Below are 27,273 nucleotides of genomic sequence, written 5' to 3' on the forward strand. Positions count from 1 at the left end.
ATATATATATGTAGAGAGAGAGAGAGAGAGAGATAATCATTTCACAATTGAGAGGCCCTGTGCCTTAATTTGAAGAGGTCTATCATGAGTTTTTGTCTGGCAATGCAGATAGAAAAGCTAAAATTCTCGTTAAGAAAGTTTGCATGATGTGCAACATTTATCTAGGCTACTAAGGACACATAATGCTCAGACTCACCCAGTGTTATGTGCAGGGGCTAAAGCAAGAAACCATTTGTGAGCCTGAAATGCTGTCCTGGAGGAAATGTGTACAATGTATTGAATTAGGTACAATATAAATTTAAAACTGCTCTATGCCTGAATTCCCTGACACTGCCTAAACGCACTACCCCCATTCAAAATGAATGGAAAGACCTGCGTTTTTGCTGGACCGTGGGATGGCCGACGCAGGCTGTCTGAACACGCTCTTACCGTCTGGTGTCTGTCCTGCGCCTGTCTGATCTCGTCCTGCAGCTTGTCGTGTTCGACCTGCAGCGAGCTCAGTCTTTCCACAGCTTTTTCCAGCAGCCCGGCCAGCTCCTGTACCAAGCCGCCGAACGACACACCCAGCTCCTTCATCGCCTCCACCTGAGGGACACGGGAGGGAATGAAGGTGAGAAGGGTTTAGCACAATACAATTTCAGGTCATTCCTGTCATTGATTCTTTGGTAAAAGCTAGGGCTGTCACATGGGCCACAAAGGACATTTGAATATTTGCTCTTAAAAAAAAAAAAAAAAAAAACACAGGTTGGAATATATTGAATATCTATTTTTGTGCATTATGTCCATAAGAGGGCAAACAATGCAACGGGAGACATAACTTCTTGTGTAACGTTAGCTCTCTCTCTCTCTCTCTTCCTCCCTCTCTCCTTCTCTCTAAAGCAGGGTGTCAAACACAACTCCCCTAAGGGCCACACTAGAAAATGAGAATCACATCAAGGGTCAGACTTTGTTTATTGCTTTTGTCATGGGAAAAGTCAAATATCTTTGACTGTATTATTGCATGTTTTATATAGTCTTCTCACTTACAGTTTGGTCGACAAAAATGTCTAAGAAAATGCAAACGTTTGGAAAAAGCGGCAAAAATGTCGGAAAAAAAAACGTTGTGAAAGAGGGACAAAAAGTATTTGGGCCAAAATGTATTGTGAACCTAAATGTATATAGGGGCCGGATCAAAATTAGCAAGGTAAGTTCAGTACAGTTTATATTGAGGTGCGACATGCAAAGGCCAGTAAAATGTTTATGAATGTATAGCGAATCTGTCGACGCGGGCTCCTTGATAGATTCACACGGCATCTGGACAAGCTCGGAAACCAGTAGGTGGAAAAACCAGAAGGCACATAACACTGGGTGTATTAAGACTGTCGGTACACGATCCGTTCTGCAAAATGTTCGCACATGCGCGGTTGTACGAGGATTTACGACACTGCACGATCTGTTCCACGCTTCCGGTCGACAGCCAAGCTAACGTTAGTTTAGCTAACAGCTAATTCGGCTAACCGCTAGCTGATTGTAGCGGTCTGCCGTTAGCCTCCACAGGCAAGCTAACGTTAGTTTAGCTAACAGCTAATTCGGCTAACTGCTAGCTGAGACAGCATGTAATAACTTTAAAAGACCCTCAAAATAAAACTTGAAAATAAACGTTGACATATATAACAAACATCTAACACAGGGGTCACCAACACGGTGCCCGCGGGCTCAACCCAATCACCATAACATAACGATTTTCCTTTGTAAAGGATGCACCGATTATTCCATATTGGGGAACTATGTGGAGTAAAGTTGTGTTTATAAATCATTTTCCAGTATAAGAGGACCTGCTCATGGAATCTAGACAGCTTGACAGGTAGTTTGGTAACATTAAAATCACATCTTAAAAGAAAGTCTATCCCACCACATTTGTCAAAAATCTTAGAAGGAATCATCACTATCTTGAATAAATTTTTGAAGCCACCTCAGTTTTATCACTCCATTCATTGCTTCATAGTCAATCACATTTAAACCCCCTTCTTCTGAGGTTTTCACTACATCACCTTTTCTCAGATAATGATGACTGTTTTTCCAAATAAATTTGAAATTAGTTTGATTCATTATTTAATTAGATTATCAGGGATGGCAAGAGAGAATGCAGGGTACATAACTCTAGATAGTGATTCAATTTTAGTAATTAAAACTCGACCAAAAATAGACAGATCCCTCTGTAACCAAGAATTAAGTAGCCTATAGCTTTGCTTTGCCTCTTTTAACCTCAAACCTTCTAGTTGTTCCCTGGTGGAGAGAAACTGAGCTATTACTGTCCTTATATAACATATTTATGACCTCAATAAATTCTGAGCCAAAACCAAAATACTCTAAAGAGTCTCAGAATAAATGCATGTTCCACTGAATCAAAAGCTTTGTAAAAATCTAAAAATAGAATAAGACCCCTGTCGTCAATCCAGTTGTTATAATCACGTAGGTCAAGGACCAGTCTAATGTTATTGTGAATGGATCTTTCTTTGAGAAACCCCGATTGAGTTGTGCTTATTATCTGTTCTATACCATCTTTCAACCTATTATCCATAACCTTAGTAAGTAATTTGTAATCCACATTTAATAAAGTAATTGGTCTCAGGTTATCAATGTATCTTTTGTCCTTGCCAGCTTTAGGTAATAGAATAATAATACCTTGTTTCATAGTTGCTAATAAATTGTTGTTTTTAATACATTCCTTTAGGGCAGTAAATAATAATTCTTTTATATCGTCCCAGAAAAATGTATAAAAATTTGAAGTTAATCCATCCTGACCCGGAGATTTTCCCACTGACATTTGCTTTAATGCTATATCCAATTCTTTCAAATTAATCTCAGCGTCACATCGTGCTTTGAACCCCTCCTCAATTTGAGGTATATGTTGTTTAACGCTTTCCAGAAATGATAATGACTCCTCCTCTGAATAGGATGAAGAGTACAGTTTAGAGAAGAAATCATAAATATTTTCATATATTGCTTTTGTGTCAGAGCATTCTGTATTATTGATCATCAAAACATTTATTTTTATTTATTTCTTGTCTCCTTCTTTCAAGACCGAAAAAATAAGAAGTATTCTTTTCCCCTTGTTCTATCCATTTAGCCTGGATCTGACATAAGCCCCTTCTGCTCTCTGGACAAATACCTTATCTAACCTGGCTTGTAAACCTACTAACATTGCTGTATCTTCTTCTGATAAATCAGCTTTTCTACTAAATTCATTAATTTCTTGAACTAACTTTGTTTCCATTCATTTTCCCTTTGTTGTTGCCCTCTAATTTTATTATACTTTAACAACAGACATCTAACCTTGTATTTAAAGTATTCCCATTTCTTACAGCATGTATCTACCTCCACATCGCCCTTAATTTCCCCTATTAAAGCCTTTACTTCCTCAACATATTCTTCTACATTCAATAAGTCTGCATTAAACTTCCAATAATTCTTCCTAAATTTATGATCACTTCCTGGTTTCATTGTAATGCCAATTACACAATGATCTGTTAAAGGAGCAGCAGATATTGAAACATCTGTCACAGCACTTATTATTTCTGAAGTGACCCACCAAAGATCTATTCTCGATCTTGATCTCCCATTAGGTTTTATCTGTCTCATAAAAGGGTTTTTTCCCTCCAGATGTCAATGAGTGAATTAACCTGTATGAATTCCTTCAGAACAGTATTATAGTGGAAGTCATTGTAAATTCAAGGACTCCTATCTGACCACTCATCCGGTATCATATTAAAATCCCCACCTATTAGTGTAAACCTTATACCATACATTTTGTTATAATCTGCAATAATTTCAGTCAGCATTCCCAGAATTCTTTTGTTTTGGCTAATCGTATTGAACCCATAGATATTAATTAAGATTGCAAATGTCCCTTCTAATTTAACTACTACAGCTATCCAATGACCATCTTCATCCACTTTAGATGTGACTACCTCTCCCGGAAATCCACACAGACATATGGTCTTACGGTCTCATAGTTGAGGAATTACCGTATGAGGAATTATCGTATAGTACAGGAGAAGCTCGCAGACCGCTTCGACTTGCATTTGCTGTTTAAGTTTAATTACTAATGTTAACTAGCATCTTAGTTAGCAGTGATTACTCTGTGTCCATGTTATCTCCTTACATATACCTACGCTCTCCGTCTCTGCAAGATTGGGAATTATTGAGATTTCTCTTGGCACAGCTACCAGAAGACTTCCAACTTTCAGATGCGTTGCTCACGGCACATTTACGTCGTCTCTCTCAGTTGGAGGCTGCGCAGTAACGCTCAGCCATCACCGGAAAAGTGCTTCTAATATCCTTCACTGGTCTCCGTCCAGAGACACGGGATCTGTTGGTCCACTCTTATATACGGTTTATGACTCAGACTCAGTGACGGTGTTTAGTTGCAGATGCAGCAGAACTAGCTACAGTGACTACAGTGTTGTCAAGTAACGTTAAATCATAATCTGGTTTTCAAAAAAGGAAAGGGAGAAAAGAGAGAGGAAAGACAAATGAAAGGGTGTCAAACTGTAACCCAGTTTTTCACCAAGAAAGGTGGGTAGCTTATAGTCTGTGAGTGGTATTAACCTGTTGGCTTAATGTCCACAAGCCCCCAGGAAGAGCAACAAATCTAAAAGCCACCATGGGCTTAGCGGATAACGGTGGTACTGCACCCCATGGCCCAGAAAGACTTTTCACATAGACTTTGCATGGCGGAAGAAGCGTCTATATTTCAGCGGATAATTTGTTTCTGGGTATATCAACTTACCAGCCTGAACACTGAAAGGGTCCTTGTTTAAAACGTCACGTTTTTAACATTTTTAACATTCACTAGAAGCGAATCCAGAATTATTAAATTTGGCATGACGAATGCGCGTAGTGGACGCGAGCAGAGCCGCGGGACTGCGCCCGCCCACTCACATGACCCGAGCTCATGTAGCTAGCTGTAATAATGGATATCGCTAATGGTTGTAATTCACAATGTGTTCTATTAATACGTCCATGGTATTATCTTATGAAGTTATGATACATCCGAGGGATGTATGTAGCTATGCTGTAAAGCCTGTTAGCTACGTGGATGTAACGTCATTAGCGTTTCCCAAACTGGCGGGCTATCGGCTAGCTAGCTAGTTGCTAACATCAGGGGTAGCTAGCATGACTGTATTAAGATCTATACATAGCTAGTTATATGCCTACATAACGTTACTACAGACAGTGATTACATCGCCTTGGTTCTCTCTTATGATACATCTGAGGGCTGTATGCTGTAAAGCTTGTAACGTGGATGAAGGATGAAGCCATGGATGAGATTTGTTCACGAAACTGCAGGCAAACAGCTAGCTAGTGCTAGTTAGTAGCTAGCTAGTAGCACAACATAATGATTAAATCTTCTTGGTTGTCTAGCTAAAGGCATCTATCGTTTATTTAGCTAAGCATGTAAACGATAGGGGACAACGAAAACAGTGTTTAACGTTAGTGAATATTTTAGACAATGAAAACGACTAGTTCATGAGTTCGCCAGTAAGAGACACGAGAGAGAAGCTCATGAACGCGCATGTTGCTACCGGTTGCTACGACAACACAAACAAATTGTTGCTAGTGCGCATGCCCATCGTGAGCCAACCAGCGTTATGGGTCAACAATGCGGAAGAGCCGAGCTCCATGTTTGCTTTATGCGCTTTTGAGCACTCTCACTGGAACGTACGGGGCTTCTTGCCAAACACTGTATCCAGTTCTCTTAATACATCCATGACTCTAACATGTGTCAAATCTTTTCTTCTGCAAGTCTGAGCAATTATTAATAACGACAACAAAAACACTAATAATAACAAACACCCCCATTCCCGCGATCCATCCAAACCAGTTAGGTCCTAGAGATGTGGTGACAACAGCTGCGCAGAGGGGGCCCAATTTGTTTTTTTGTCATGGGGCCCAAAATTCTTGGCGGCGCCCCTGCTGGAGCATGACCATGAAAGTGACACAACACATGCACAAATGACATGTTAATAACTACAGCTAAGCCCTGAGTCTGTTATGTTGAGAGGAACCAGTTCAGACTTGTTAAAATGTTTTAAAAAATATCTCAGCTGTGTTATTTCTCTGGCCAGGACACAAAGAGGCCTAATTTTAATTTACACTCAATTTGCATCAAATTACCCAGCATTCTCCTGTGGATTCGTCTGACGAACACCCTCTAGTGTTTATCCTAAATTAGTGGCTACTGTGGCATTTTTTTGTGGTTTAGAATATTGCTAAAAAAAAAAAAAAACTCCAGGTGTTTAAATCTTGCCACAGTCTGGTTAAGAAAGTCATGTATTGTGAAAATACTCTGCATTTGATTGATGCAAAAGAAAAATATGGTCTGGATATGAATGTACAGTATGGGACCGTGTTATAGTGCTTTTTGACCACTTCTTCAATTCTTCATTCACAGAATGTTTTATCCACTTGATTTACTGTATATCGTCTTTTTCTAATTCTACCGTCACGTGAAAACTAGTCTTCTATAGTCTTTTTGATGTAAGATATGGCGCCATCTTGTGACGACAACACTGACACTGCAGTCCAGTAGAGAACATCAGCTCTGTAAAAAAGGTCTGTTTTTGTGACAGAATGGAAACCAGATGTGAGGACAAGACGTGACATCGTAACATGACAAAAGCCATAGGAAGCCTGTATTTAATTTAAGCAACAAAATATTTTTTTCTCCTTAAGTATGCAAGTATTATCTGCAAATGTACCAAAAGTAATAGTACTCAATGTAAAGAAATGGCCCCGTGAGTATATTATTAGATTATTAGCAAATACTGTTGTAATTGGTCGAGTTGGGTAGTTTAATGAAGGACAATGCATCACATTCCATAAAGTGCTGATTTGTTTTATGGCATGAAAGTAAGTAAATGTACTTAGTTTTTTTTTTTTTTTTAATTACACCACTTGAACCGTAGCTAAACGTAGTATCTTCTGTTACAGTAAATCATGACATATTGTCCTCATTTACCTGTTATGTAAATTATAGTATAACACCTTTAAAATAAGAACAATTAACATCACACCTGAGCCAAAGGTCCATTTTCAAGGCAGTCACATTTATTTGTCTTCTTATACACATTTGCTGAGCAGCCTGTGGTGCTAGCACTTGGCTTTGATAGGATTTACTATGGGATTTTCACAATGCTTTGCTAAAAAATAAATACAAGACAAAGTGTTCCACAGCTCAAAAATATACAAAGGTTTGAAATCAATGTAAACTTTGAAAACATTTTTGTTTTTACATAAGAAACAATTCAACAACCTTTGTGACAATTCCAAAAGTTATTGTATTTACAAATTTGTACAAAAAAAATACAAAGCTGATACCTACAGCGGTTGATCTGAAGTCCAAAATGCATCTAGTACCATAAGTTACGCTGTAATTCTTCTTTAGTTTCGGTTTTGTTTCAGTCAAGTAAACGAGAAGAGAAAAACGTGCACGTTCTAGCCTTTGGCAGAAGCATCTACTCCACTCCGAAAGTGTACTCAGAGTGTGGATATTATTCAAGGAAAGTCAAACAGCTGCATGTAAAGGTCTATAAATATCTCCAGGTACAGCAAGAGACAGATGAAACTTCACAAACATCACTTCATCAGTGCAAAAAAAAGAAAGGAAAAAAAGTTGGAATGAAGGTACATAGACATAACCCATTGTGTACCCTGTTATATGACACTGCATTAGTATGGAGTATCATTAAGGCCAAAATTAAGTTGATATTTACAGTGTACCTATAGGGAAGAACAGTCTTCCATAGGGCAATATGGTCATTTTCGCATAATGGTTGAGTACCATTACTGCATTAAACACCATATACTTATAAAATGATTGTGAATATGTGGGACAAATAAAAAGCCTCAGAGTGCCAGAGTTACAACTAAAACCTCACTTGTAGCTTATGACTGTTAATTAATGAGTAGCTTTCCTATTTGTCTCTGCAACCAGTGTCTGAAATAAGATTTAAAATTTGTCTCTTATACACAAAATAACTATCTGAATAAAATACGTTATTAATTATACCAGCAATTCATTGCTTCTAAAGATTTCAGTTTTAGGTTATCTAGAGGTGTAAACCAAATCAGGGAGCGTACGGAGAATTTCTGTGCCAGTTATAAAAATAAATCGATTTAGATTGTTGTGACACAAAAAATACGAAACTACGGCAGGTTATATTTTGATGGGAAATTAAATAGACGAGCATTTGGTACAAAATAGCAGCAAATGCTAGACCCCTAAATCCAGAACGTCGTCTTTTCATCATAGATAGATGATAACCTGGCTCCATATTTAACCCTACATCCTCCATCAAAACCGAAAAATCTCATAAAATCACTCCACTTGCTGAGGCCCAAGCTGCTTTGTCACTTACTGTCTCATGTTGAGAGTAAAATAAGGCATATTTGATCCTCCTGAACACTTTCCATTTGCCTCTTCCAACAATTCGTAAACACACTGAGTCAGCAAACCAGAAATGACCCTTATCACGTTTAAAAAAACAACAACACACAACCTCCTTATTCTTTACAGCTCTGCTAGTTCACCACCTCTGACTTTTTGATCACTTTTTCTTCTCCCATGTTCACACCTGCTCCCTTCTTGTCTCCTAAGATTGTCAAGTTAGTGCTTGGCTCTGACATGTCCTGTGTCACCTCGAATTACTCGTCTTATTGCATGAGAATTTGAAAATATTGTTAAAGTGAGCTATCTTTGATATAATTTACAATATGCTTTGAAAAAGACTGAGTAAAATATACAAACACATCAATAAGAATAGATGCATTGAGGATTCACATTTTTTTGTACACACTGCTGTTTCTCACACAGAGTTAGTCCTGATGATCAGTTGGGGAGTATCAAAATTATTTGTATAACTGGCATGAAGAAATGTAAAAATGGTGTCTACTTGCATAGGTATTCACAGAATACATACAGTTCATCCAATATATTTTTTCCATTTTTACTAGATAAAAATTTCCAACTGTGAGAATTGTTTTAAATTTTGGAGAAATCTGACAGCAGAACAGCTAAGATTGAACATGAATATACTATAGTAGGGCTGAGGGAAGGCTTGGTGTTGTACATGGCTTTGGCCATAAACTAACCAAATAATTGTTTTTTAGAACCATGTATGCCTTCTTTTGTTTTCTGTAGAATTTCTGTTTTGCTCATCATTTCTACTCAATCATCATTCATATTTTGCTGCAGATGTATGGCGTTATATATGTGTCACATTCCTGAGCGAGTAATTGTATGTTTTGAGCACAGAGAACTATATTTTGCAAGCGCATTACATTGCATTTTGAACAGAAATGTACACTCGCAAAAAATAATTCAGGTTGAGTAAACAAAAACCTATTTCGTGCACAATAAATGTATTTGCATGTCTTTCTCTGCTCGCAGGTAGACGCTGCTGCGCTCCGGTCATGTCTCCCTCGCTCTCAACCTCTTCTCTCTACGCGCTCAACTCTAGACACGCTCGCTCAGATTTTCACAGCGTTACAAGTGTGCCACAAAACCAACCAATCGCAGAATCAAAAGGTCAATTCTGATTGGCTGTTCGTCTCCAATTAGATCGCAAGTAGCAGGAAAGACATCTACAGGGAAACAGTCTTGGACGCAACACCTGCCGTGATGCCCCAGCAAGGGGTATCTCTGCTGTAGCCAGTGGGTACTTGGAAAGATTGTGGAGCAGCTTAACTAATTAAAATAATTGAATTATGATTGATTTAAAACAATATATCAGCTAAAACAGCTCAATGCATATGTTTAAACATATAGCGAAGTAATCAATGGTAGAAATAAACAGCTAACAGTGGCCTACTGACTTAGCTAACAGTTGAAATGATTAGCTAAAAGTAATGGATGAATTTTGAAACATTAACCACACTTCAAGTAAAAGGCCTAGCTAGCTAGTAGAATGTCTGACCAAACCAACCTAAATGTTTACAGTTCAATTGCATGAAAATGTAAGAATATTCACTTTAATATGATAAATAGTGTGAATACATTGGGAATTGATAGGGCGGGGTATGTGAGTTTATTATTATATTATTATTATTACCGGTATATTACAGACATGCCTTAATAGTTGTGTTAATCACAATACCGTTGTTTGAATTACATATCTCCGTGTGTGACTAACGTCATCCTTCACAAGCAATCTAACATTAGCCCAGCATGGATAAAGTCCAGCTATGCATCCAACGTATTCATCAGAACACACCTAAAATGTCACAATCCAGCCACTTGTAAGAAGTTTGTAATACTGGTTACATAGTTATCGTGTATTATTAACCTTAATTCTGTTCGCCAAGGCTATATATTTTATTGGCTTGCAAAGTAGCTATCCGTTGCTAACGCTAACGTTAGCTAGCTAATGTATGTCAAAAAGCAGTAGCTAACTAATGTTACTGCCAAGATATGGTTTCATTGTAAGACAGCGTAAACACATGACAACACTTGACGAGTCTTACAACACCTCTCTGGTCTCTAGTGAAATCATATCTTGGCAGTAGTTAGCTAACGTTTCTGCTTTTTGAGATAAATTAGCGTTAGCAACGGATAGCTCCTTCGCAAGCTAATATAGCAACATAATTCAGGTTAATAAAATACGGTAATGTAACAAAAGTATTAAAAACTACTTAGCTACATGTGGCTATAATGTGACAGGTCTACTGCTGTTCAGTCTCGCATTGCGAGACCTAGCTAACTTAGCTAGTTACAGTGCTGCGAGGCCTGTTCAGAGGACATGTCGGCTGCAGTCTCTTATATACAGTCTATGGCTGCAGTGTGTGAGCTAGCTAGATTGCTTGTGAAGGATGAGTCAAACTAACGTTAAACACACAAGGAAATATATCCATCCATCCATCTTCTTCCGCTTATCCGGTAACGGGTCGCGGGGGTAGCAGCTCCAGCAGGGGACCCCAAACTTCCCTTTCCCGAGCCACATTAACCAGCTCCGACTGGGGGATCCCGAGGCGTTCCCAGGCCAGGTTGGAAATATAATCCCTCCACCTAGTCCTGGGTCTTCCCCGAGGCCTCCTCCCAGCTGGACGTGCCTGGAAAACCTCCCTAGGGAGGCGCCCAGGGGGCATCCTTACCAGATGCCCGAACCACCTCAACTGGCTCCTTTCGACGCGAAGGAGCAGCGGCTCTACTCCGAGCTCCTCACGGATGACTGAGCTTCTCACCCTATCTCTAAGGGAGACGCCAGCCACCCTCCTGAGGAAACCCATTTCGGCCGCTTGTACCCTGGATCTCGTTCTTTCGGTCATGACCCAACCTTCATGACCATAGGTGAGGGTAGGAACGAAAACTGACCGGTAGATTGAGAGCTTTGCCTTCTGGCTCAGCTCTCTTTTCGTCACAACGGTGCAATAAATTGAGTGTAATACCGCACCCGCTGCACCGATTCTCCGACCAATCTCCCGCTCCATTGTTCCCTCACTCGCGAACAAGACTCCAAGGTACTTGAACTCCTTCACTTGGGGTAAAGACTCATTCCCTACCTGGAGAAGGCACTCCATCGGTTTCCTGCTGAGAACCATGGCCTCAGATTTAGAGGTGCTGATCCTCATCCCAGCCGCTTCACACTCGGCTGCGAACCGATCCAGTGAGTGCTGAAGGTCACAGGCCGACGATGCCATCAGGACCACATCATCTGCAAAAAGCAGCGATGAGATCCCCAGCTCACCAAACTGCAACCCCTCTCCACCCCGACTACGCCTCGATATCCTGTCCATAAATACTACAAACAGGATTGGTGACAAAGCGCAGCCCTGGCGGAGGCCAACTCTCACCTGAAACGAGTCCGACTTACTGCTGAGAACCCGGACACAGCTCTCGCTTTGGTCGTACAGAGATTGGATGGCCCTGAGAAGGGACCCCCTCACCCCATACTCCCGCAGCACCTCCCACAGTGTCTCCCGGGGGACCCGGTCATACGCCTTCTCCAGATCCACAAAGCATATGTAGACCGGTTGGGCATACTCCCAGGCTCCCTCCAGGATCCTTGCGAGAGTAAAGATCTGGTCCGTTGTTCCACGACCAGGACGGAATCCGCATTGTTCCTCTTCAACCTGAGGTTCGACTATCGACCGAACCCTCCTTACCAGCACCTTGGAGTAGACTTTACCGGGGAGGCTGAGAAGTGTGATACCCCTGTAATTGGCACAAACCCTCTGGTCCCCCTTTTTGAAAAGGGGAACCACCACCCCGGTCTGCCACTCCTTAGGCACCGTCCCTGACTTCCACGCAATGTTGAAGAGGCGTGTCAACCAAGACAACCCCTCCACACCCAGAGCTTTAAGCATTTCTGGACGGATCTCATCAATCCCTGGGGCTTTGCCACTGTGGAGTTGTTTAACTACCTCAGCAACTTCCACCAGGGAAATTGACGACAATCCCCCATCATCCTCCAGCTCTGCCTCTACCATGGAGGGCGTATTAGTCGGATTTAGGAGTTCCTCAAAGTGCTCCTTCCACCGCCCTATTACCTCCTCAGTTGAGGTCAACAGCGTCCCATCCTTACTGTACACAGCTTGGATGTTTCCCCGCTTCCCCCTCCTGAGGTGGCGAACGGTTTTCCAGAAGCACCTTGGTGCCGACCGAAAGTCCTTCTCCATGTCTTCTCCGAACTTCTCCCACACCCGCTGCTTTGCCTCTTTCACGGCAGAGGCTGCAGCCCTTCGGGCCCTTCGGTACCTTGCAACTGCCTCCGGAGTCCTCTGGGATAACATATCCCAGAAAGACTCCTTCTTCAGTCGGACGGCTTCCCTGACCACCGGTGTCCACCACGGTGTTCGAGGGTTGCCGCCCCTTGAGGCACCTAAGACCCTAAGACCACAGCTCCCCGCCGCAGCTTCAGCAATGGAAACTTTGAACATTGTCCACTCGGGTTCAATGCCCCCAGCCTCCACAGGGATGCACGAAAAGCTCCGCCGGAGGTGTGAGTTGAAAGTCTGTCGGACAGGGGCCTCCTCCAGACGTTCCCAGTTCACCCGCACTACCCGTTTGGGTTTACCAGGTCTGTCCAGAGTCTTCCCCCACCCTCTGACCCAACTCACCACCAGATGGTGATCAGTTGACAGCTCTGCCCCTCTCTTCACCCGAGTGTCCAAAACATACGGCCTCAGATCAGATGAAACGATTATAAAATCGATCATTGACCTTTGGCCTAGGGTGCTCTGGTACCAAGTACACTTATGAGCATCCCTATGTTCGAACATGGTGTTCGTTATAGACAATCCATGACTAGCACAGAAGTCCAACAACAAACAACCACTCTGGTTTAGATCAGGGAGGCCGTTCCTCCCAATCACGCCTCTCCATGTGTCTCCATCATTGCCCACGTGCGCGTTGAAGTCCCCCAGCAGAACTATGGAGTCCCCTACTGGAGCCCCATACAGGACTCCATTCAAGGTCTCCAAGAAGGCCGAATACTCCGAGCTCTTGTTTGGTGCATACGCACAAACAACAGTCAGAGTTTTCCCCCCCACAACCCGCAGGCGTAGGGAGGCGACCCTCTCGTCCACCGGGTTAAACTCCAATGTAGTGGCGCTCAGCCGGGGGCTTGTGAGTATCCCCACACCCGCCCGGCGCCTCACACCCTGGGCAACTCCGGAGAAGAAGAGAGTCCAACCCCTATCCAGGAGGATGGTTCCAGAACCGAGACTGTGCGTAGAGGTAAGCCCCACCAGATCCAACTGGTAGCGCTCCACCTCCCGCACAAGTTCCGGTTCCTTCCCCCACAGAGAGGTGACGTTCCACGTCCCCAGAGCCAGCGTCTGCTGCCCGGGTCTGGTCCGTCGAGGCCCCTGACCTTCACTGCCACCCATGTGACAGCGCACCCGACCCCAGCGGTTCCTCCCACAGGTGGTGGGCCCATGGGTTGGAGAGAGAGGTGCCACGTAGCTTTTTCGGGCTGTGCCCGGCCGGGCTCCGTGGCAAACCCGGCCACCAGGCGCTCGCTGACGGGCCCTCCATCTGGGCCTGGCTCCAGACGGGGGCCCCGGGCTTCCTCCGGGCAGGGTCACATCATCTCTACCTCGTTTTTTCATAGGCTTTTTGAACCATTCTTTGTCTGGCCCCTCACCTGAGACCACTTTGCCTTGGGAGACCCTACCAGGAGCACAAAGCTCCAGACAACACAGCCCTCAGGTTCATAGGGACACACAAACCTCTCCACCACGATAAGGTGATGGTTCCCGAAGAAGACAAGGAAATATAAGTCAAAGAAAACAACGGCATTATAGTACACACAAATATTAAGACATTTCTGTGATATAAGTCAATAATACAAAATACTGACCGAATTGTGTTTTAATCCAGTAACATTAGTCGAACAGCTCCACTATAGTCAGTATTTGCTGTACCAACAGGTGTAAACTGAAAAAGACTGTTCCTCCTAGATTTTTGTTTCCTGCTACTTGCGATCTAATTGGAGATGAACAGCCAATCAGAATTTATGGCGTTATATATGTGTCACATTCCTGAGCGAGTAATTGTATGTTTTGAGCACAGAGAACTATATTTTGCAAGCGCATTACATTGCATTTTGAACAGAAATGTACACTCGCAAAAAATAATTCAGTTTGAGTAAACAAAAACCTATTTCGTGCTGTGACGTCATGAGAGGCTACACCGCTCTCCGGGGACAGCTCAAGCAGTGCGAGGACACAATGTTCAAACAAAATAAGGATTTTATTACAGTCCCAGGGACTTCACAGGTGGGACCCAGTTAATCGTCACGGGTCAAAACTTTAAATAATGTCTCTTTTGGTTGTTAAATCATAATCTTCACTCCCTCAGGTAAAACAATCTTTCCAGCCTTACTTCAATCCAGCCTGTAAGTCCTTCCGACGTCTGGTAATGATTCTCCACCTTTTTCTATTCCTCTGCAGCGAGCACAGCTTGTAGTTGTCTCTCCCCAACTGGGTGTGTCTCTAGGCTTTAAAAAGCTCTTCTGCTCATCAGGATCTGATCAGTCTCAGCTGTGTGTGGGAATGTAGTGTCTTGGAGGAGTTCCCGACTGCACCAGCAGATGGAGCCATAGCAGCTTGTGATTGCAGCCACTTCAACGGAATGTAACGTCCCTCCAGGACACAGCCTCTCGTGACATCACAGTGCACAATACATGTATTTGCATGTCTTTCTCTGCTCGCAGGTAGACGCTGCTGCGCTCCGGTCATGTCTCCCTCGCTCTCAACCTCTTCTCTCTACGCGCTCAACTCTAGACACGCTTGCTCAGATTTTCACAGCGTTACAAGTGTGCCACAAAACCAACCAATCGCAGAATCAAAAGGTCAATTCTGATTGGCTGTTCGTCTCCAATTAGATCACAAGTAGCAGGAAACAAAAATCTAGGAGGAACCGTCTTTTTCAGTTTAAACCTGTTGGTACAGCAAATACTGACTATAGTGGAGCTGTTCGACTAATGTTACTGGATTAAAACACATTTCGGTCAGTATTTTGTATTATTGACTTATATCACAGAAATGTCTTAATATTTGTGTGTACTATAATGCCGTTGTTTTCTTTGACTTATATCTCCTTGTGTGTTTAACGTTAGTTTGACTCATCCTTCACAAGCAATCTAGCTAGCTCACACACCGCAGCCGACATGTCATCTGAACAGACCTCGCAGCACTGTAACTAGCTAAGTTAGCTAGGTCTCACAATGCGAGACTGAACAGCAGTAGACCTGTCACACTATAGCCACATGTAGCTAAGTAGTTTTTAATACTTTGGTTACATTACCGTATTTTATTAACCTGAATTATGTTGCTATATTAGCTTGCGAAGGAGCTATCCGTTGCTAACGCTAATTTATCTCAAAAAGCAGAAACGTTAGCTAACTACTGCCAAGATATGATTTCACTAGAGACCAGAGAGGTGTTGTAAGACTCGTCAAGTGTTGTCATGTGTTTACGCTGTCTTACAATGAAACCATATCTTGGCAGTAACATTAGTTAGCTACTGCTTTTTGACATAAATTAGCTAGCTAACGTTAGCGTTAGCAACGGATAGCTACTTTGGCTAACAGAATTAAGGTTAATAAAACACGATAACTATGTAACCAGTATTACAAACTTCTTACAAGTGGCTGGATTGTGACATTTTAGGTGTGTTCGGATGAATACGTTGGATGCATAGACTTTATCCATGCTGGGCTAATGTTAGATTGCTTGTGAAGGATGACGTTAGTCACACATGGAGATATGTAATTCAAACAATGGTATTGTGATTAACACAACTATTAAGGCATGTCTGTAATATACCGGTCGGTCAATAATATAAAATACTGTAGATCAGTGCTTTCCAACCCTTCTGGTCTGAGGTTCCCCCACAGCCCTGTCATATAAACTCACATACCCCGCCCTATCAATTCCCAATGTATTCACACTATTTATCATATTAAAGTGAATATTCTTATATTCATGCAATTGAACTGTAAACATTTAGGTTGGTTTGGTCAGAAATTCTACTAGGTAGCTAGGCCTTTTACTTGAAGTGTGGTTAATGTTTCAAAATTCATCCATTACTTTTAGCTAATCATTTCAACTGTTAGCTAAGTCAGTAGGCCACTTTTAGCTGTTTATTTCTACCATTGATTACTTCGCTATATGTTTAAACATATGTTGAGCTGTTTTAGCTGATATATTGTTTTAAATCAATCATAATTCAATTATTTTAATTAGTTAAGCTGCTCCACAATCTTTCCAAGTACCCACTGGCTACAGCAGAGATACCCTTGCTGGGGCATCACGGCAGGTGTTGCGTCAAAGACTGTTTCCCTGTAGATGTCTTTACGGTGGCTCTGAAGGGCAAATCACGACGGCAAATAGGAAAACACGACGGCAAATAGGAAAACACGACGGCAAATAGAAAAACACGACGGCAAATAGAAAAACACGACGGCAAATAGGAAAACACGACGGCAAATAGAAAAACACGACGGCAAATATGAAAACACGACGGCAAATAGAAAAACACGACGGCAAATAGGAAAACACGACAGCAAATATGAAAACACGACGGCAAATAGGAAAACACGACGGCAAATAGAAAAACACGACGGCAAATAGGAAAACACGACAGCAAATAGAAAAACACGACGGCAAATAGAAAAACACGACGGCAAATAGAAAAACACGACGGCAAATATGAAAACACGACGGCAAATAGGAAAACACGACGGCAAATAGAAAAACACGACGGCAAATAGAAAAACACGACGGCAAATAGAAAAACACGACGGCAAATATGAAAACACGACGGCAAATAGAAAAACACGACGGCAAATAGAAAAACACGACAGCAAATATGAAAACACGACGGCAAATAGGAAAACACGACGGCAAATAGAAAAACACGACGGCAAATAGGAAAACACGACAGCAAATAGAAAAACACGACGGCAAATAGAAAAACACGACGGCAAATAGAAAAACACGACGGCAAATATGAAAACACGACGGCAAATAGGAAAACACGACGGCAAATAGAAAAACACGACGGCAAATAGAAAAACACGACGGCAAATATGAAAACACGACGGCAAATATGAAAACACGACGGCAAATAGGAAAACACGACGGCAAATAGAAAAACACGACGGCAAATAGAAAAACACGACGGCAAATAGGAAAACACGACGGCAAATAGAAAAACACGACAGCAAATAGAAAAACACGACAGCAAATATGAAAACACGACGGCAAATAGAAAAACACTTCAACAAATCACAAAACACAACGGCATTAACTTCTACCGGAAAAGGTAGGGCCTATCTAGCAGTGGACGGACCCTCCTGATTGGACAGACGCACTGTCTGTCTTTCGCGCTCCCAAATCACCCACAATCCTATGCGCGCGGCTTTGCCGGCTCGTTAAAAAAACAACAACAATGGCGGACCTAAGTGGGAGTGGGAGCGGCATCGCTGATGGCACAATTAACATTTAAATGTAAGTATATTTAGTGTTTGCCGTACATTTGTTATCACCGTTAATGTGTTACATCAATGTCAAGCGTTACGCATTAATGCTGGTACAAATTGCTATTATAATTAGGTAGATACACCCCGAGCTAACGTTAAGCTAACTGAACCTATCATTTAACATTAGGCTGTTAGCTAGCTAGCTGTGTTGCTGTCTTTTATGCCATTTGTGTTCGTAAAGTTTAATGTCCGGTGGCATTTTCATCTCTTTTTGTAAGCCGTTACTGTATATGCGTAATGTTAGCAGAGATTTAGAAATTGGTGTGTTTATCAGTTGTAGCTGCAGGATTGGAGGTAAAGCTGCACCTTGTTATCTTCACTAGCAACGTTAAATGAAAGCTAAAATGTATGAGTAGTTTCCCATGTAACAAGTATAACATTCCGTTATAGCATTTATAATGATAAATATATTTTTCTTGTGTTTGCTGTCTTTTAACAGGGACTAAGGAACAAATGGAGGCTGCACTACAACGCTGAAGTTGGCATCCGATTCGCAGCTTCCGATTCGGCAGTTAAGGGGAAATTTAAGGGGAACTTAAAACTGTCCGATTCAGCAGGGAAACATAATTTACATTGCTAAGTGACTGATCCTCCGTTTTTTGAACCTCTTACTGTATTGAATGAGTGTTAGTCATTAAGGTAAATTATTAATTATGTCTAAAACACACTTTTAGATTTGTGAAAGCTTTGTCTTTATGAGAACACAATAAAGGGAGAATTCACCGTTTTTCTAAACTTGTCAAATCAGGACTAAATTATCCCAGAGAGTCTAAGGAGTCTTAAAAACACAGTTTGAGATTTGTGAAAGCTTTATTCTATTTGTGAAAATGCAATAAAGGGAGATTTTACTGTATTTTTCACATATAGACTACATTGGACCAGGTCCAGATCCAAAACACAATACTTAAGACTTGTCAAATCAGGACTAAATTATCCCAGAGAGGCTAAATAAACTGTTTTATTTTATTGCCACAGCATGGCCTTTGCTAATTGACATTCAACGTACAAGTCCACGTCTCTCCATGTCATTTCTTATATCCATGAGCAGGTCTTCCTTCTCACTTCAAAAGAAAAGTAGAAAAAGTTATTTTTACCTTTTGGAAATCAATCCAAATATCGTCAAAGATTTGCCAGTGGTTTAATTTACTCTTCAAATCCTTCTCCTTCAACATAAGTGTTGTTTTCTCACCTTTCCTCAGAAAAAGAGGCAGGACTGAGTATTAAGATTTTTTTTAATTCATTTTAATCATAGGCCATTGTCTCAGGTGAGGAGCAACCCCACTTCTGGGGAACGCTGGGTCCCGATCTTCTTTGATGATGAAACCCAGCTGGACAGGATTGTGAAATACCTGTCAAACTTCCTCGACAGCTGTGACACACTCTCTGATAAAGTGTGCACCATGGTGTCTTCTGACAGGATCAAATACATCCTAAATGTGTTGCTGTCAGAGATAGGTCCACAGCAGTTCCACATTATATTCATGAAGACATTTTTTTCTATGACTTAAAGTGGCTATATGTAACTTTCAGTTTGTGTTAATTCTAGCGGCCACTTTGGACAAAAGTGGTAGTATTTTCACCACACCTGCTGTCGTAAAGGTCTTTTCTTTACGGTGCTGTATTGCCCACTGTAGATTACCAAGTTTGCGTTACCGTGTTTACACAAGTACAGGGGAAGACCTGCTCATGGATATAATAAATGACATGGAGAGAGTGAGTTAATTCTTGTCCAGTTTTGACAAGTTTAGGTATTGTGGTTTTGGATGTGGACTTGGTCCAATGTGGTCTACATATGCAAAAAACAGTAAAATCTCCCTTGATGACATTTTCACAAATAGAATAAAGCTTTCACACATCCCAAACTGTGTTTTTAAGACTCCTTACTCTCTGGGATAATGTAGTCCAGATTTGACAAGTCTAGGTGGATCTAGACCTAGTCTAATGTGGTTTATATGTGAAAAAAAAACTTTGTGTTCTCATAAAGACAATAAAGCTTTCACAAATCTAAAAGTGTGTTTTAGACATAATTATAAATTTACCTTAATGACTAACACTCATTCAATACAGTAAGAGGTTAAAAAAACAGTTTTAAGTTCTCCTTAACTGCCAAATCAGAAGCTGCGAATCGGATGCCAACTTCAGCGTCGTGGCTGCACTAGCGTCACCAGAAGGGAGAGATGAGGAGGAGAGGGAAAGCAAAAGACAAGCAGGGAGACAGAGGCCAAAAAGAGATGTTGAATAGATTATTTGCTATATTAGAGATTGCCATTCAAAAAATAAATGCATTAAATTAACTAGTTTGTCTGTGACTTTTAAGTTTTTGGATGTGTATATAATATAAACTGTTTTTCAATGTTTATTTTTCCATCAAATTATGACCTGGACACAGGAAACTTCTAACTGAGTAATTATATTCAGATGCTACCTGTTTTAATAACTAGTTAGGTATACAACCTCTAAAAAGACATTAATGAAACGTGTATCTTTATTATAACATTTATTCAAACATTACTATATACTGTACACAAGTATATTCAACATGAAGCGGCGATCAGACTCAGCTCCCGATGATGGTGTTGCTTCCGGACTGCAGACAGAAGGAGAAAGATTAGGTTAGTCCAGTAGTTATCCAACCTGTCCTGGTAAGATTAGAATTGTATCATAAGTATATTTAAGCATACTGAAACATGAAGGTACTTCATGTAACTGTGTAGTGGTGTCGTTTCTTCATCATGGTCTTAACTGACAACTGTTGACCATTTAACACACTTACACCTACCTTTACTGTATTAGTGGGTGTTTATCAATGGAGGTATTATGACTTTTCATATGTTGGTTGTAGCCTTGTAGCTTGTGTGTTTACAGTACTATTTACCCTTTCTCACTTGCAGTTTAATGCATATCATACTGCCTGTGGTAGCTCATTAGCTGGTAGCGTTTACCTTGTAGTTGCTGAGACATATTTTGCACTGCATTTGTCTGAAAGCTAGAAGCTACTGGACAATGAGCTAATGTTGCATACATGCAGTAAACTACAAGCTAATGTAAACGGTTAGCTACTGCAATTCTCCTTACCGGTAAGTGTTATGACTACTGTACAAACATGAACTCCCACGAGTTTTTAATTTATTGACATGGGATAAATAAGACAAAACGACTATTGCTTACATTAAAGCCTATCGGTGTCGGTAACGTTACCTACCTTTGCACATTGCGAGCAAAGTTCCTGACAGAATATTCTCCTCCTGCAAGCAGACTGACGCCGATTCACCAACAGCACAGTTCACAGTTCCACATCCATTTCGTCCAGTGTTTTGAAATGAGAAACGGCTAGTCCGTCTGTTAAAAGCATAGACAGTGAGGCACTTTTATTTTTTCACCTCTCCTTCCTGTCAAAAGACAGACAGTGCGTCTGTCCAATCAGGAGGGTCCGTCCTCTGCTAGATAGGCCCTACCTTTTCCGGTAGAAGTTAATGCCGTTGTGTTTTGTGATTTGTTGAAGTGTTTTTCTATTTGCCGTCGTGTTTTTCTATTTGCCGTTGTGTTTTTCTATTTGCCGTCGTGTTGTCGTGTTTTCATATTTGCCGTCGTGTTTTCATATTTGCTGTCGTGTTTTTCTATTTGCCGTCGTGTTTTTCTATTTGCCGTCGTGTTTTCATATTTGCCGTCGTGTTTTCATAATTGCCGTCGTGTTTTCATATTTGCCGTCGTGTTTTCATATTTGCTGTCGTGTTTTTCTATTTGCCGTCGTGTTTTCATATTTGCCGTCGTGTTTTCCTATTTGCCGTCGTGTTTTTCTATTTGCCGTCGTGTTTTTCTATTTGCCGTCGTGTTTTTCTATTTGCCGTCGTGTTTTCCTATTTGCCGTCGTGTTTTCATATTTGCCGTCGTGTTTTTCTATTTGCCGTCGTGTTTTTCTATTTGCCGTCGTGTTTTTCTATTTGCCGTCGTGTTTTCATATTTGCCGTCGTGTTTTCGTATTTGCCGTCGTGTTTTTCTATTTGCTGTTGTGTTTTCATATTTGCCGTTTTGTTTTCATATTTGCCGTCGTGTTTTCATATTTGCTGTCGTGTTTTTCTATTTGCCGTCGTGTTTTCATATTTGCCGTCGTGTTTTCGTATTTGCCGTCGTGTTTTTCTATTTGCTGTTGTGTTTTCATATTTGCCGTTTTGTTTTCATATTTGCCGTCGTGTTTTCATATTTGCTGTCGTGTTTTCCTATTTGCCGTCGTGTTTTCATATTTGCTGTCGTGTTTTTCTATTTGCCGTCGTGTTTTCCTATTTGCCGTCGTGTTTTTCTATTTGCCGTCGTGTTTTTCTATTTGCTGTCGTGTTTTCCTATTTGCTGTCGTGTTTTCCTATTTGCTGTCGTGTTTTCTTATTTGCCGTCGTGTTTTCATATTTGCTGTCGTGTTTTCATTTTTTCTGTTGTGTTTTCCTATTTGCCGTTGTGTTTTATGATTTGTTGTTGCGTTTCTCTAATTGCTGTGGTGATTTGCCCTTCAGAGCCACCGTATGTCTTTCCTGCTACTTGCGATCTAATTGGAGATGAACAGCCAATCAGAATTGACCTTTTGATTCTGCGATTGGTTGGTTTTGTGGCACACTTGTAACGATGTGAAAATCTGAGCGAGCGTGTCTAGAGTTGAGCGCGTAGAGAGAAGAGGTTGAGAGCGAGGGAGACATGACCGGAGCGCAGCAGCGTCTACCTGCGAGCAGAGAAAGACATGCAAATACATTTATTGTGCATGAAATAGGTTTTTGTTTACTCAAACTGAATTGTTTTTTGCGAGTGTACATTTCTGTTCAAAATGCAATGTAATGCGCTTGCAAAATATAGTTCTCTGTGCTCAAAACATACAATTACTCGCTCAGGAATGTGACACATATATAACGCCATAAGAATTGACCTTTTGATTCTGCGATTGGTTGGTTTTGTGGCACACTTGTAACGCTGTGAAAATCTGATCGAGCATGTCTAGAGTTGAGCGCGTAGAGACAAGAGGTTGAGAGCGAGGGAGACATGACCGGAGTGCAGCAGCGTCTACCTGCGAGCAGAGAAAGAAATGCAAATACATTTATTGTGCACGAAATAGGTTTTTGTTTACTCAAACTGAATTGTTTTTTGTGAGTGTACATTTCTGTTCAAAATGCAATGTAATGCGCTTGCAAAATATAGTTCTCTGTGCTCAAAACATACAATTACTCGCTCAGGAATGTGACACATATATAACGCCATACAGCAGCACATGTTCAAGGAAGATACCGCACGGCAGCAGCGGTAAGAAAGTGCTGGTAGTCACAACAGACCCGGCTCCAGACACAAATTCACGGACGGGCATGCCATTATTTTTGGGGGGGCACAAATTAAATAAATCTCATCATGTAACATTATCTTAATTATCTTGCAAATGAGCATTGAATGAATGCATACAGGTCTACACGTTTAACAGATTTTATTTGGTATTATAACAGCAGAGTGACTTAATTTTCACTGCGCAGTATGTACACTAAACATACAACTATTGCACACAACCCTTGCTTTGGGTTACAGTGTCGGCTAGCAGCACCGTGGCTAATGCTAGCTTCGGCAGTGACAACTTCAGAACTAACGTTACTCCCTGTACTTTTGCCGTCTTTGTCACTTTCTTCCACCAACCTTGGAGCTCGTTGATTAACATTAAGGAAACGCCGTATATCCATAGCCTAAATTATCTCTTTAGTTTACATTAAGCTACCTATTCTCTCATACAAATTCCCGATAGCTTCCTGACATGCAGGCTGCATGTCAATTTCCATTTGAACCGCATCAGTTTTGACAAACCAATCAAGCTTGTCAGTTAAAAAAGGGCTCGTCACATCCATGGTCCGTCCAGGGCGGGCACAGCAGACTCTGGGGGCGGGCCCAGCCCCCTAAAGCCCGCCCATAACGCCGGGACTGAGTCACAAAGCTTCGGTCCGTGCACTCGGTCATAGGAGTAAGTTACCGGCTACGACGGCTACCGTTGCGACTGCGCCTTCACTGACCGACCGTGATACAAACAATGTGTGTGCAGGTTCATAGAGGAACACGATTTGAACGATGGCCACTGTGTAAAAGCTGTCTGAAGCCCAAACTGCCTTGACAAAGCTGTCTGTTTGGAATCAGCATGGCAGGTATTTAAACATCACGGCCTTGTCCCAAAGTTTAGACGTCTAGATATATGAAAAGATAAACAATGCAACGTTTTTAATAATGTATGTTGAAGCAAACAATGTCAAAACAAAATCATGAATGTACTAATTGTCTTTTTTGATGATGACCTGGCCAAAGTAACAATACAACATCTAGAAAGTTTGTTTTTCACAAAGATTCATTGTAGGATTATGATATTATTGCAATATGTAAATCTACATTGATTCTTAAATTTAACATATGGTTGGAAGAAGTAAAAATTGATCCAAACTTTTCCCTCAAAAAAAGGTTTCAGGCTCATTCAGCAGCACGGAGAAAAACACCACGACATGTTGAGCAGCTACTCGCAGGCCATCGGTGAGACCAGACAGCCGCAGGGATCGTAACCAGTAGTGTCCCGCTAGGGGAGCAATTAACAGGGTCAATCAAATCTAAAGGGTTCCTCCTCTGAAGACCAGCGACGCCGGTCGGACTGACTGCTAGTTTGGGCGGTGACGAAATAAAACAACTTGGGATCAGAGAAACGGACGGGAGGAACATTTAGTGAAGTGTTTTCTCAGAAAATCTGGTTTTTTTTTACAGAATTTCCTTCATGCTAAATATTTCAGTCCTCCTCTGCTTCTCTATATAGACGGCGTGTGCGTGATTAACGAGGCGGCTCTGAAAGGACCTCCGACCACCGTGGAGTCCTTCGTGGGTGGCGTCGGGACGCTGGTGGCCGACGGCGTGTCTCGCTGTCGGGACAGAGTGCAGCAACAGGAGGCGCTGTGTCTGCAGGACAAGGAGAGCCTGCGGCAGCTGCTGGTGAGGACAAGGATAGTCTCGCATGTCCAGCTTTATCTCCACAGCGCTGTGGAGGAAGGTCTGGTCTGGAGAAGGTCTCGCCACAAATGCATTCTGGGACTGAGAGAAAAAAAACTCTGGGTTGTTTGCATTTCTTTAAACCAATCACAATTGTCTTTGGCGCCGCTAAGCTCCAGACGCATCGATGGTGGCTCTGCTAAATAGTCTCAGGAAGGAACATGTATTGGTGGAACATTTGCACCCTGCAAAAGAAAACTCCTCATCCAATATTAAGTGACGTTAACTGTTGGCACTATACAGTAACGTCAGCTATTTAAATTAGCTGATACATGGTTACACCTCATTGGCTCTGACCAGTGTATCTACTTCGTCCACAGCAATCCCACCAATCGCTCCCAACATGTCCCAGTTAGAGAGGAAATGCCCTAAACATATTCTTTTGTAAATCTTTACAATCATCCCCTGAAAGAACCAAGCAGGCAGCTCGGTAGCTTGAAATTTGTTGTCTTGCAGTGATTTATTTACTTATTTTATTTTTTGAGAATCCAGACTGGGACAAGGACAACTTCTTCAGTTTAACAGAGAAGACGAAGGTTTTCTGGAGCTTTTTTGGTTTAAAGCTGATGTCTAATTTTGGGATTATAATCCCCAAATTATTTAATCAAAGTTCAGGTTTCCTCAGACTTTTCTTCTAATCAGGTTGGGGTTAGAGGATGGATACCCGAACCGAGGACGGGTTCGGACAGATATTAAGAAATGATGTTCGGGTCGGGCTCACATCAGCGCGATAAGACATTTAACATTTTAAATTAAACCGCTTATTAACATCCACTTGTTTCCCCTTGTGCACTGATGACCTGTGACCGGCTGTGAAGGAGCTCAACGACACTCTGAGGGCCACCGTGGAGACGCAGCACGCTCTGGCCGACGAGGTGACTCCCTATCTGTGTTCTGTCTTCTGTTTATACTAGGGCTGTCAACAAATATTCTAAATTTGAATATAGAAATGTACATTCAAATATTATAAGAGTAAGAAAAGGGCACTACCACGGCTATCGGCCTCACGCGATCAGTTACAGACATACCAGACGGCTGACCCTCGGCAGAATAGGCAGTTGGACTGATCAGTCTCCCTGAGTTGGTCAAAAAGTTCCTCAGAACACACCGAAGAGACGAGACGTAATATGTCTCCATAACAGCAGGCGGCGCTAATCTGTATTTGTCACGATTCTCTAGGGCTGAACCCAGAAGCAGACCAGGACAAGGTGAGTTGAGAAAAGGTGAGTATTTATTTACAGACTTAAATGTTGTTGCAGGAGAATCCAGGTGACGAAGCAGGCAGTTGAGGTGAGTAGGTGGAAAAGATTGAGATGATCCAATCTTGACACGGCAGAGGTGGAGTGAGTCTTCCGGGAGAGTAACTGCTGACAGAAGAGACGGAGGTAAGTGAATAGCATAAACAAATAACAGAGCAGCAAAACTGACTTTAAGCAAACTGAGGCTAAGACGCTGGCACAACATACTGTTGGTGGCTAACGATCCGGCAGGGAATGGATGTCAGGTCAGCGCTTAAGTAATGAGAGGTGGTGATCAGGACCAGGTGTGCAGGTAGCTGATGAGATGCAGGTGTGGGTAGTGGAGAGGTCTCCCGCCTTGCAATGTTGCCAAGGCAACCGGACAGGGTGCGTTCAGGAAAACAGACACCAGGGCAGAATACAGGCAACTCAAGCAGAAAACAGACTCAAACAGTGGGATTCGTGACTGTATTGTCGCCCAAAAAATTAAAACCGGCAGCTGATTGGATGAATGCGTCACATGATCTGGCCGCTGCTTCCGGATTTTGGATTTTTTCGAACGGCCGTTACTGGCGACTTATTCAGAATCCGATCTCATATTGGACTAAAATAGTTCACTGAAACTTGTTTCTGAAAACATTTTAAGAGCGAAATAGGCCATGCAGTTGCTGAATCTGTCTTCATTTCAGATCGACAAAGGTCAGTTTGAAAGATTTTCGTCAGATTTTGAGAGGCTTAGTCACTCATCCCGCTCGCCATTTCCGGGTGAGTCCCAACTGCCCTGTCTCCGACTGAGCATGTCGGGTCGGCCAAAATGAAGGCCGACGGCTCCAACGGACGACGGCACGGAACACACCGAACAGACTGTAAACAAAATTATTTTTAAAAAGTGAACCAACAACGAGAGCAAAGAAGACGGCACAATGACGCCAACTTAAATCTTTAACTGCAGAGACAACGAGAAAATATCA

At 41.9% G+C, this 27,273-nt stretch overlaps 1 long non-coding RNA gene across 1 annotated transcript; it reads left to right on the forward strand.

Moving 5' to 3' along the window:
• The first annotated feature begins 1,767 nt into the window (after positions 1 to 1,767).
• Positions 1,768 to 26,210, forward strand: LOC118496264. Its single transcript, XR_004898809.1, has 4 exons — positions 1,768 to 1,778; positions 12,473 to 12,481; positions 22,535 to 22,541; positions 26,081 to 26,210. It is a non-coding gene; the product is annotated as an uncharacterized LOC118496264 (long non-coding RNA).
• Positions 26,211 to 27,273: the final 1,063 nt, after the last annotated feature.

The sequence above is a fragment of the Sander lucioperca genome, chromosome 11 (assembly GCF_008315115.2).
Source record: "Sander lucioperca isolate FBNREF2018 chromosome 11, SLUC_FBN_1.2, whole genome shotgun sequence".
NCBI lineage: Eukaryota > Metazoa > Chordata > Actinopteri > Perciformes > Percidae > Sander > Sander lucioperca.